This window comes from Phyllostomus hastatus, unplaced genomic scaffold (genome assembly GCF_019186645.2).
Source record: "Phyllostomus hastatus isolate PE091 unplaced genomic scaffold, TTU_PhHast_1.1 phas_contig_38, whole genome shotgun sequence".
NCBI lineage: Eukaryota > Metazoa > Chordata > Mammalia > Chiroptera > Phyllostomidae > Phyllostomus > Phyllostomus hastatus.
In genome coordinates this window covers 3,811,720-3,825,068 of record NW_025333869.1, presented here as the reverse complement: position 1 = coordinate 3,825,068, position 13,349 = coordinate 3,811,720, and the positions used below count along the sequence as shown (strand labels likewise).

Sequence of the window (13,349 nt, the reverse complement as noted above, 5' to 3'; positions counted from 1 at the left end):
TTAAATATAGGGTCCAGCACAAAGAGCTCCCCTCTTTTATTACAAAATCATAAGCAGGTAATTCTGTAACATAACAATATCACACTCAAGCACACCATATGACATTTTATGTGAAATGTTCAAATTGCTGCCCACCTCGTGCAAAACATTCATGTATGCTTCCAACCACACTCAATGGTGTTACTTCTGCTGGACCCTTTACATCAAATTATTGACAGCTTCAGTAAACTTATGTGACCACTATATGTCAAACACCATGAGAGGTGCTGATACAATTCAGAATATTCAGTAAATTGTGGGAGAAATTATTAAGAAAAATATCTTATAAAATTAAGATATGACATGTAATACTCAACCAGAATGTCTACATATCCATAACCTTCTGAATGAATAAAAATATCATTAAAATTATGTTTAGAATAGTTTGTATTACATATATTCTATAGTTCTCTAATTATTTGGAAATTATATTGCTTATAGCTCTATATTAACATCATATTTTGATCAACACACCACTTTCCACCTATTGTGTATCACAATTTGGGAACTGAGTTTCTATAAATTGATTTTGTTATATTAATAATGGCTTACTAGAGGGAGAGAGAGATTCTTCCAGTAACTAATTCAAGAATTCCACTTCATTAATTTCTATGGCTCATATCTAAGAGCCTTAAAATTAAGTGAAGGAAAAAACAGTTTCAGAAGTTCAGAAACATCTGGAAAACACATTAAGAAACATTTTTACATCCAAAATCCTCCAGCAGATTATTTCAGCATTATATCACATGATTCTTTCAGAGAAACAAATTTCTGACAAGTCTGGAAGGGCTTAGAGTCTTATAAAGAAAAAACATGAACATTTTAATGTTTTTTTCAGGGAAATAATATTAAAAACCATTTATAAATTTGCAAAATTATTCAATACATAGTACAGTTCATACCACAACCAGTTGTGAGAGCTCTCCTGTTTTCTTTATAAATTAAGGATTCTTAACTGTAGAAACAGAGATGGTTAAACTTAGCAGACAGGAGAACAGGGGAGGCCTCTGCCCCAGAGAGAAATTCCATTTTAATGAAGTGTTTGTCAAGAACTGTATGTAATACTATGGTAAGCTTTTAACAGATGTTCTCTACCAGTGCAGGAGAACCTGTGGAAGATGATCACCTGGAAACATGAGTCCTAGTCACTTTTTCACTGATTAGGAAAGTCTAGGCGCTTCTGCAAGAAATGCTACAATATGTGTGTATTATGTGGTACATTATTTATATAAAATATAGGCTAGTAGACCTAAAAGGATTTAATTACTCTTAGCCATTTATTACTTTAGTTAACCAAATGATAACTAAGTATCTTGGAAAGTTTAATTCACCACTGAAATAGCAGTGTATATCACATAAAGATTTGTGTTACAATCATATATACATGAGGCAGAGAAAAGATATTGGCGAAGTAGGTGGGAGTCAAGCCCACTTGCTTGTGCACCCAAGTCAGACACTTAGCTGATCTCCCAAAAAACAAAGTGAACAAGCAACAGAATCTTAACTGATACGAAATTTGAAAGCCAAAGAATAAAGAGGATACTTCAAAATGGGTGGTAAGGATGTTTTATAGGTGAACGGGAAAGTCTCCAGGCATGGCACTAGCAGCTGTGGAAAGTCTGGTCAGATAGTAACTTAGCAGCTCTCTCCCCTCCCAGGGCAAGGAATCTCTAGACCCAGACAGGAGCGACTTAGAGCAAATCATGGGGGAGAAACAGGCTACACACTCACACAGCTTGTGGCACACCTTAGCTGTGGTGTGGATGCCAACCAGGAGAGTGCCTGCACCTGGACCTGTGGAAAATGAGGGCTCTGACTGGCATGACTGAGATAGACTCTTGACTTACTGGAGAGATGGAGTGTGTGGAAACCAGGGCACTGCAGTGGGAGTGCCCCAAGAGACTTTCAAAAGAGGAGCTGAAGTGTGATTGGCAGGAACCTTGCACGAGCAGCTGCTGCCTTGCCAACAAGGACAGAGGACTGTGTGTGCAATCTGCTCCCAATGGGTACATCTAGCCAGTTTGATCAAAAGGGTGCAAAGTGACGTGATTTCTTGGCCTCAGCCTGGTGTACAGTGGTACAGAGTTTAGAGTGTGGGACACTGATTGCTGTGAGGGCAGTGGGCTGGGAAATGTTCACCTGAAATTAAGTGAGGCCAGATTGATCCCCCTTCCTTGGTGAAACCTTTGGGAAAGGAAGATTGAGCCCAACCCCACCTCCTGCAGGAGCAGGGAAGATCTGCAAAACCAACTAGGCAGGCTAAATAACCTGCAGGGGGCATTTCCACAAGAGTAAGATAGCAAGACAAATGTCCAAAAGGGCCCATTTTGAACTCCCCACAGGGAGACAAATACACTGGGTCCTAGGGCCCTATTTATTGAGGCCATCAAACCAGGAAGCTCAGAAAGTGTGCAGCAAGGGAGATTCAAGGTGCCTCCCAGCCTTGATTCACACACAGAGCTGCAGTCTACACCAAGCAGGAGAGAGCTGACACTCTTACACAGATTGTCCCCCACACCCTTGTGAATCAGACAGCTATTTAATCAGAAACTATACAATACTGGAAATAAACTAGGACAGACTAAGACGGGAGGTGCAGGAGCAGGGGGAACACATACACAAATTTCCTAAGAGTGCACAGCGACTCCTAGGGGACAGAGACCTAACCCTCTCTGTTACAACAGGAACTCCCTCTAGAGGCAGGGGAAGGAGTTACAGGCAGTGTTACCAGAAGGTGGACAAACCACCCTGGAAGTTGAACTAATAAAAAAACAGAGACAAACCTAATCAACAAAACAAACAAGCAAGCAAAATAGAACCAAAGACACTGAAATTGAGAACAGGCTGACAGTGATCAGAGGGGAGGGGGGAGGAATTTCAGGGGCAAAGGGGAAGGGTTTGCAGGAACAAGTATAAAGGACACAGGGACAATAACAAGGCAGGGGTGGAAATGGGAGGAAGGTGGGGACAGCTGCGGGTAAAGGCAGAAAACTGTACCTGAACAACAGTTACAACAAACAAACAATATATAACAGAGATGGACCCAGAAAGAAGTCAGAAGGCAAACTCCAAGAGCTGAGATAAATTTCACCTTGCTCTTCCTCAGAACTTGTTTTTTTTCTCTTTTTTCCCCTTTCATATAGCCTTTTAATATTTCTTCTCTCACTTCAATTGGATTCCAACTCACTCACCACTCTTGGTCTTTTATTTTTTATTATTTTTATTGAGATTATATATATTTTTCATATTATTGTTATTTCAAATCCCACATAGCCTCCGTCCCTGGTCTAATTCCATTGTGCCATCTTCTTGACCATTCTCACTGTTGTAAACTTTATTTTCTCCCATGCTATGCCATGTTCCTATTCCTTACTCTTACTATTTCTCCTCCATCTATCCTCACAAAAGCATTCTTCCTTCCTTAAGTCAGCTTACATTAATTCTCCCCTCTTGTAACAGTCTTATATCCTTTCCACCTTTATAAATTGTGACTAGCTGAGTGAGGATATCACTGTTATTGCTGTTCTCCAACAGAACTCCTACTTGTTCACTATTTGTACTTTAAATCCCATAAGATACTCTCCACCTTTTACTCCATTTCACCTTCACTCTGACCTTAATCACATGAGTTAGGAATTTTAATTTTCTTGGTCCCTTCCTTACCTTGGGCTCTACAGTGTACTCTTATTATTTTTCATCCCTCATCCACTCAAAATCATTTTTATTTCTTTTTAAAAATTATTTATTTATTTATTTATTTATTTATTTATTTATTTATTTATTTTTAGACAGAATGGAAGGGAGGGAGAAAGAGAAGGAGAGAAACATCAATGTGTGGTTGCCTCTCACATGTCCCCTATTGGGGACCTGGCCTGCAACCCAAGCATGTGCCCTGACTGGGAATCAAACCAGTGACATTATAGTTCACAGGCTGAGCTCCATCAATGATCCACACCCACCAAGGCTAAAGTCATTTTTCTTTACCATAGACATCTCTTTCACTTTTCTCCTTATACAATAGTCTCATTCCCTTTCCACCTTTAATAATCTTCACTCAGCTGTTGTTGCTATTGACCTTCCTATGGTTTTTCTGCAATTTTGTTCCTGTTGGTTCAGTACCTTTTCAATTTTACTTCAAACCTCATAGCATACTCTTCCTTTTTCTTACTCCATTTTTGCCATTGCCCTTACAAGTTTTACATATATTTTAAATTTTGTTCTCTCCCTTTCATTGCCTCATTTCTATTCCCTACACTTATTATTTCTCCTCCCTTTTTCCTCTCAAAATCACTTTTCTTTTAGTCATCTCATATTCCCTTTGTCCTATATATAATATTCTTAATCTCTCTCCATCTTTATTATTCTTTGCTCATCACTCTTGGTCATGCTGATGTGGTAGGATTTTCTTCTTCTAGCATAGGTTTAGATGGTGCTAATACTGCTTTGTTAACATACATATACAACAGCATACAAAATACAGCAGGGCTTGTGACTACCAGTAAGCCAGCTGGAGGGGAGAACCCAACAAATGAGTCAACAATAAGCAAAGCCCAAGTACAACAAAAGAGCCCATACAAACTAAATAAAGGGCAACTTTAGGTCAGCCAGATAAGAAGATCAAAGAGAATGCACCACTAAGTCCCAGAGAACTCCTACCACAGAGGTCTACTCCATGAAGACAGGCAGGCAAAGCAGAGCATCCTGAGACACAGAAAAAACAACAACAAAGAATCATCTAAAATGAGGAGACAAAGAAAGAATCCCCAGTCAAAAGAAATGGAGGAATCCCCAGAAAAAGAGCTAAATAAAATTGAGGCAAACAATCTATCAGACACAGAATTCAAAACAGTTTTAAGGGTGCTCAAGGAACTCAGTGGGAACTACAACAGCATGAAAAAGGAAATAAAAACTATAAACAAGAACTAAGAAGAAATGAAGAATACAATATCTGAAAAAATACACTGGAAGAAATTACAAGCAGGCTGGATAAAACAGAGGACCGAATTACCGCGCGGGAAGACAAGGTAGAAAGAAATACTCAGGCAGAGTAACAAAATAAAAACAAGACTCAAAAAGTATGAGGGTACTTTAAGAGAACTTCAGAACAACATGAAACAGAAGAACACTCGCACCATAGGAATACCAGAAGAAAAGGAACAAGGGATAACCTGTTTGAAAAAATGATGGAAAATTCCCTAAGTTGGGGAGCAGAAAAATCACACAAGTTCAGGAAGCAGAGAGCGTCTCAATCAAGATGAACCCAAAGAGGCCTATTCCAAGATACATCACAATTAAAATGCCAAATGTTATAGACAAAGAGAGAATTTTAAAGATAACAAGGGAGAAACAGATAGTAATATACAAGGAAGTTCTGATAAGGTCAGCAGCTGATTTCTCAACAGAAACACTACAAACCAGAAGGGAATGGCAAGAAATATTCTAAGTAATGAAAAGCAAAGGCCTGCAACAAAGATAATTCCACCTGCAAGGCTCTCATTTAAAAAGGAAGGCAAAATAAGGAGTTTCCCAGGTAAAAGAAGGCTAAAAGAGTACACCTCCATGCTAAAGAGACTGCTTTAAGAAGATAACAGAAAAGAGTGTGAGAGAGAGGAACACAGCTACAAGGGAAAAAATGGCAATGAATAAATACCTATCAATAATAACCTTAAATGTAAATGGATTAAATGCTCCAATCCAAAAAGACACAGGTATGTTGAATGGGTAAGAAAACATGACCAGCATATATGCTGGCTACAAGAAAACCACCTCAGAATAAAACAATTACACAGACCAAAAGTGAGGGTTGGAAAACAATATTCCAAGCAAATTGACATGAAAAAAAAAAAAAAGCCAGGGTAGCAATACTTGTATCAGTCAAAATAGGTGACAAAACAAAGGCCATTAAAAGAGACGGAGAAAGGCACTGCATAATACATAAGGGAAGAATCAATCAAGAAGATAAAAACATTGTAAACATATATGCACCCAATTATATAAAGAAAATCTTGTAGGAATTCAAAAAGATGTAGATAACAGCATACTTATACTAGGAGTTTTAACACCCCACTGTCAAAAATGGATATATCTTTTGGCATTGCATAATGCCCTTGATCAAATGGATTTAACTGATATATACACAACCTTTCACCCCAAAGAAGCCAAATATACATTCTTTTCAAATGCACAATGAACATCTTCAAAGATAGACCACATGATAGGACACTAAACAAGTCTCAACAAACTCAAGAAAACTGAAATCATATCGAGCATTTATCAGACAACAATGGATTGAAACTAGAAACCAAATTCAAGGAAAAAAATCTCAAAAACATTCAAACACATGAAAATGGAATAACATTATTAAATAATGAATGGGTAAACAATCAGATCAAGCAAGAAATCAAAAACTTTCTGGAAACAAATGAAAATGAACACACAACAACCCAAAACCTATGGGACACAGAAAAGGCAATCCTGAGAGGGAAGTTCATAGCAATACAGATCTACCTAAAAAAGATAGAAACATTTCAAATATACCATCTAACCATCCAACCATGAGAACTTGAGGAACAACAACAAAGTTTGGAGCAAACAGAAGAAAGGAAATAATCAAGATCAGATCAGAATTAAATTACTTAGAGACTAAAAGAACAATTCAAAGGATCAATCAATCCAGGAGCTGGTTCTTTGAAAAGATAAACAAAATCGACAAGCCTTTTACAAACTCATCAAAAAAGAGAGAAGACCCAATAAATAAGAAACAAAATAAATAAAACAAGAAAGAGGAGAAATTACAACCAACACAGAACACAAAGGATTGTAAGAAATTACTACAAAGAACTATATACCAAGAAATGTGAAAAACTGAGAGAAAGGGACAGATTCCCAGAACCACATATTCCTCTAAAACTAAATCAAGAAAAAGCAGAAAGCTTGAATAGACCAATAACAGCCAGTGAAATTGAAACGGTAATCAAAAAAATCCCAGCACACAATAGCCCTGGACCAGATGCTTCACAGGAGAATTTTAATAAACACTTTGAGAAGGATCTGGGTTAGCGCTTTCCTAACTATTCAAAAAAATCCAAATAAGGGAAGATTCCCAAACTCTTTTTATGAGGCCAGCATTATCTTAATTCTAAAACTAGATAAAGACACAACAAAGAAAGAAAAGTACAGAACAATATCACTGATGAACACAGACACTAAAATCTTCAACCAAGTACTGGCAAACCAGATCTGCAATATATTAAAATATGATACACCATGATCAAGTGGGATTCATCCCAGCGATGGTAGGAAGGTACATGTACGCAAATCAATAACGTAATACACATCTTATAAACAAAAGACAAAAATCACATGACCATATTAATAGATGCTTGAAAAGCATTTGATAAAGTACAGCACCCATTTATGATAAAAACACATAGCAAAGTGGGAGTAGGGGTAGCAGGATACTTCAACATAATAAAAGGCATATAAGAGAAACCTATAGCCTACATCACACGCAATGAGCAAAAACAAAATTCTTCACCAATAACATAAGGCACAAGAGAAGTCTGTCCACACTCACCACTTCTATTTAACATAGTACTGGAAGTCCTAGCCACAGCAATCAGACATGAAAAGGAAATAAAAGGCATCCAAATTGGAAAGGAGGAAGTAAAACTATCATTGCTTGCAGATGACATGATAGTGTACATAAAAAAACCCTATAGACTCCACCAAAAACTACTCAACCTAATAAGTGAAACTGGTAAAAGAGCGAGATATAAAGTCAACATTCAGAAATTGAAGGCATTTTTGTACATTATCAATGAAATACAGGAACAGAAATTGGGAAAAAAATTCTATTTTTTCATACAACTATAACAACAAGAAATATAAGTACCTAGGAATAAACCTAACCAAGGAGGTAAAAAACCTGTACTCTGAAAACTATACAACACTGAGGAAAGAAATTAAGGGCAACACAAATAAAGGGAAGCATATACCATGTTCATGGATTGAAAGTATTATCATTAAAATGTCCATACTACCCAAAGGAATCTATAGATTCCAAGCAATCCCTATCAAAATTCCAAACACATTTCTCAGATATAGAACAAATATTTCAAAAATTTATATAGAATTATAAACAACCCCGAATACATCAGAAACTTTAAGAAAGAAGAACAAAGTAGGATGGGTCACAATATCTGAAATCAAACTATATTACAAGGCCACTGTAATCAAAACAGTCTGGTACTGGCATAAGAACAGACACATAGAGCAAGGAACATAATAGAGAACCCAGAAATAAATCCATGTCTCTATTGTCAATTAATATTTGACAAAGGAGGCAGCAGCATAAAATGGTGTAAAAGTAGCCTCTTCAATAAATGGCGTTGGAAGATTGGGACAAGTACATGCAAAAAAACGAAACTAGACCGCCAACTTACACCATACACTAAAATAAACTGAAGATGGATAAAAAAAACCTTAAAGATAAGTCGTGAGGAGTCCTAGAGGAGAACACCATGGACACCATGAAAGTCCTAGAGGAGAACATAGGCAGGAAAATTTCAGATATCCCACACAGTAATATTTTCACTGGTATCGCCCCTAGGGCAAGCAATATAAAGGAAAAAACAGACAAACAGGACTACATCAATTTAAACAGTTTCTGCAGGACTAAAGAAGACATCAACAAAATGAAAATGGAACAAACTGAATGGGAAATCATATTTGCCAATAATACTTTGGACAATGGTTTGATCTCTAAAATCTATAAAGTACTCACACGACACCAGGAAGACAAATAATTCAATTAAAAAATGGGCAAAGGACCTGAACAGACACTTCTCCAAGGAGGACATACAGAGGGCCCAGAGACATATGCAAGAATGGTCAACATCACCAGCTGTCAGGGAAATGTAAATTAGAACCATAATGAGATACCACTTCACGCCAGTCAGAATGGCCATCATTTAACACATCAATGCACAACAAGTGTTGGCGAGGTTGTGGAGAAAAGGGAACCCTAGTATGCTATTGGGAATACAGACTGCTGAAGTCATTGTGGAAAACAGTATGGAAATTCTTCAAAAAACTAAAAATTGAACTGCCTTTTGTTTCAGTAATTCCACTGCTGGGATTATACCCTAAGAATCCTGATAACCAATCCAAAATAAACTGTTCACCACAATGTTCATAGCAACGTTATTTAGTGCTCCCCAGTAAGTGAGTGGATCGAAAAACTGTAGTACATTTACACAGTGGAATACTATGCAGCAGAAAGAAAGGCGCTCCTACCCTTTACAACAGTATGGATGGAACTGGAGAATAGTATGCTAAGTGAAATAAGCCAGGTGGTAAAAGACAAATACCATATTATCTCACCTGTAAGTGGAAACTAATCAATGAAACAAATAAGCAAAACAGTACAAGAGACACGGAAATAAAGAACAAATTGACACCAGAGATGAGGAGGGAGCGGGATAATGGGGAAGAAAAGGAAAGGGCAAGCCAAAGAATATGTATAGAGGGCCCACAGTCATGGACAACAGGGTGGGAATTAATTGTGTGAGCAGGCTGGGGTGGCAGGGCAGGGTAGAGCAACATGGAAAAATGTGGGACCACTTAACTGAACAACAATAAAAAATAAAATATTATATTTATGTATATTTTTGAGATCTTCACATAAATGTATTTATAAGTGGGTTGAGCTTTACTATGATAGCACCTATTTTACAAATTGTAAATATTCTTTTATTATAAATGACGTAGACAAAAGATAGGAAAAGTTTTGCTATGAAATTATCTACAGACTTCCAGCCAAGATGGACTCATAGGTAGACACACTGTGCCTTCTCATACAATGAAAAGAAGGACAACAACAAATTTAAAACCAAAAAAACAACCAGAACTGACAGAAAACTAACTGTATGGAAGTCTGACAACCAAGGAGTTAAAGAAGAAACACTCATCCAGACCGGGAGGAGGGGCAGAGATAGGCAGTGAGGCAGAGTGCTCTCAGCAAGGTGGCAGCTGGAGGACCAAGGTGGGCAAGGCTGAAGCTGGCAGGCAAAGTGGCAGATTGTAGACTGGACGGTCCCACATTTGCGTGCAGATACACTGGGAGGCACACCTGGGAAGCAGGATAGACTGTGCAACCCAGAGTTTCACTAAGGGGAAATAAAGCGTCAAACCTCTGATTGAAAACACCTGTGGGGGTTGAGGAACCAGCGAGAGAAACTCCCAGCCCCACAGGAGAGTTCATTGGAGAGACCCCACAGGGTCCTAGAATGTATACAAACCCACCCACCTGGGAATAAGTACCAGAAGGGCCCAATTTCCTTGTGAGTAGTTGGGAAAGTGACTGAAATCTGGCAGAGAGCAGAGCAAGTGGCATTGTTCCGTCTCAGACCCCTCCCCCACATACAGTATCACAAGGCAGCATGTGGGTTGCCCTGCCCTGGTGAACACCTAAGGCTCCACCCCTTACTACATAACAGGTGTGCCAAGACAAAAAAAAATGGCCCAAATGAAAAAACAGATCAAAGCTCCAGAAAAAACATAATTAAGCAAAGAAGAGGTAGCCAACCTATTAGATAGATGCACAGTTCAAAACACTGGTAATCAGGATGCTCACAGAACTGGTTGAATATGGTTGCAAATTAGAGGAAAAAGGGAAGGCTATGTAAGTAAAATAAAGGAAAATGTGCAGGGAACCAACAATGACAGGAAGAAAACCGAAACTCAAATCAATGGTGTGGACCAGAAGGAAGAAAGAAACATTAGACCAGAACAAAACAGAGAAACAAGAATTTAAAAAAATGAGGAGGGGCTTAGGAACCTCCAGGACGTCTTTAAACTTTCTAACATCTGAATCATATGGGTGCCAGAAGAAGAAGAGGAAGAGCAAAAAATTGAAAACTTATTTGAACAAATGATGAAGAAGAACTTCCCCAATCTGGCAAAGGAAATAGACCTCGAGGAAGTCCAGGAGGCTCACAGAGTCCCAAAGAAGTTGGACCCAAGGAGAAACACACAGAGGCACATCATAATTACATTAGCCAAGATTAAAGATATGAAGAGAATTTTAAAAGCAGCAACAGAAAAGGAGACAGTTACCTACAAAGGCGTTCCCATTAGATCATTGGCTGATTTCTCAAAAGAAACCTTATAGGCAAGAAGGGGCTGGTAAAGACATATTCAAAGTCATGAAAGGCAAGGACCTACAAACAAGATTGCTCTATCCAGCAAAGCTTTCATTTAGAATGGAAGGGCAGATAAACCGCTTCCCAGGTAAGGCAAGTTAAAGGAGTTCATCATCACCAGGTCCTTATTATATGAAATGTTAAAAGGACTTATCTAAGAAAAAGAAGAAAATCAAAAATATTAACAGTAAGATGACAACAAACTCAGTTATTAACAACCACACCAAAAACAAACTAAGCAGACAACTAGAACAGGAACAGAATCATAGAAATGGAGATCACATGGAGGGTTATCAGCAGGGGAGTGGAAGGGGGAGAGAGAGGGGAAAAGTGCAGAGAATAAGTAGCATAAATGGCAGGTAGAAAATAGTCAGGGGGAGGTTAAGAATAGTATAGGAAATATAGAAGCCAAAGAATGTATGACCCAAAGAATGTATGACCCATGGTCATGAACTGAAGGGGGGGAATGTGGGTGGGAGGTGGTGTGCAGGGTGGAGGGGAATAAAGGAGAGAAAATGGGACAATTGTAATAGCATAATCAATAAAATATATTAAAAAAAGAAATTATCTAGAGAACATTTTAGATCTTACTCCCCAGTATATGCCGTTAGTTTGGCTCAAATAAACTCATAAAAATTCTCTACAGGTTTGGACATTTCTTACATCAACATTTACTTGGTGTAGTGTGGCAGTATTCTGAAGACCCCCACCGAGGACCACTCTGCAGCCCTGGACCCCTACTAAGTACAAACAAGGGCCCATTGTATGCTACAGTATTCAGAATGAAGTTGGGTGAATACTGGGCCATGAGTTTATTTTAGGTGTTCTTAGAAAATCCTTGAGGTGGATAATGGTTGAGATAACCGAGAGAGAGGAAAGAAAAGGTGGGCTGCTGTTTTTAATTTTACCTTTTTAATTGGCTTGCTTACTGAGAGTCTGAATAAAATATTTGCTAATTAAATGAGAGCCTGAGCCGTCTTTAGCTCCGAAAGAGAAAGTTCTTGCTTCCCCAACCTGACAACAGTTGTTTCAGACTCCCAAATCCATAGTGGCGAAGATGGGTACCAGAAGTCACCCAGTGAAGTACCGCAGCCAATGCCAGAGAAGCACGAGCCCCACAAGAAGGATAGGGCACTTTGAATAAGTTCACCCTGAGAGAGAGACCTGAGAGAGGGGCCTGTGTGTTGAAAAGTGTTATAGTTTTTGCTGCATTCAGTAAGCTCTTGCTGGCCCTTGTTTGGGTATTCTTAGATGATGAAGAATCTTTGTGGGGTTTCTAGGGAAACATTTCCTCTAGGGTATAAAGCAGTCTTATCGAGATATCCATTGCAATCAGCTTGTCTGGAGACATGCATGCAAGAGCTGTTTTTTCCCAGAACTTGTTTGGACTCTACAGATCTTGAAATGAACATGGGAAATCATGCCTCCCATGGTCAGCCCCCCCATTTATAATTGAGATGGCCAAAATGAGGATCCTTTGATACTTCTAAATTATTATTGTGTGCATAATTAGAAAAAACTGGCTATAAAATTAGGCAGAATAAAAATTATATTTAATTGATTTCTTAAAGCTTCAAAAAGAGAATTTAGATAAACTGATCAACATATAATGTCAATGCAATTCTTTGTGCTATTAAAAATGGCTGCTATTAATTTAAAATGAAGGTCATTTAGAACTTGACTTGTCAAGGGCAGATATGAATTGTAAATGCCTCCTAAACATAATTTAGATCTGACTGTTCTCTCTTTGTGTTTGTCTGTATGTTTCTACGTATGTATGTTGTAAATGTGAGATAATTTTCTACCTCTGTGTGGTACTGTTAAAATTAAAAAGTCAAGTGCTTGTAAGAATTGGGTACTCTAAAATTCTCAGAAATATAAAAACTAACTCAGATGCTTTCCAAGTACATGTGATCTAAGATTAATCCTTAGTAAATAAAGCTTGCTTAAGTTTGTTGCTTTAGGTAAAACAGACGTATCTTCATTTTGCCTGGGTTTTACAAAAATAAGTCCATGTGAATAACTGACTTTTATGTCTATGAAAAATGTTTCCAGATGCTATAAAATGTCCAAGCTAAAGAATGCTTTTCATTAGAAATTGAGGTT

At 38.0% G+C, this 13,349-nt stretch overlaps 1 protein-coding gene across 2 annotated transcripts in view; it reads right to left on the bottom strand.

The window, feature by feature from the left end:
• The window catches only part of CSGALNACT2 (chondroitin sulfate N-acetylgalactosaminyltransferase 2), a 90,720-nt gene that overhangs the window by 40,071 nt on the left and 37,300 nt on the right, over nucleotides 1–13,349 (bottom strand). The gene's annotated exons all lie outside the window — the stretch shown is intronic.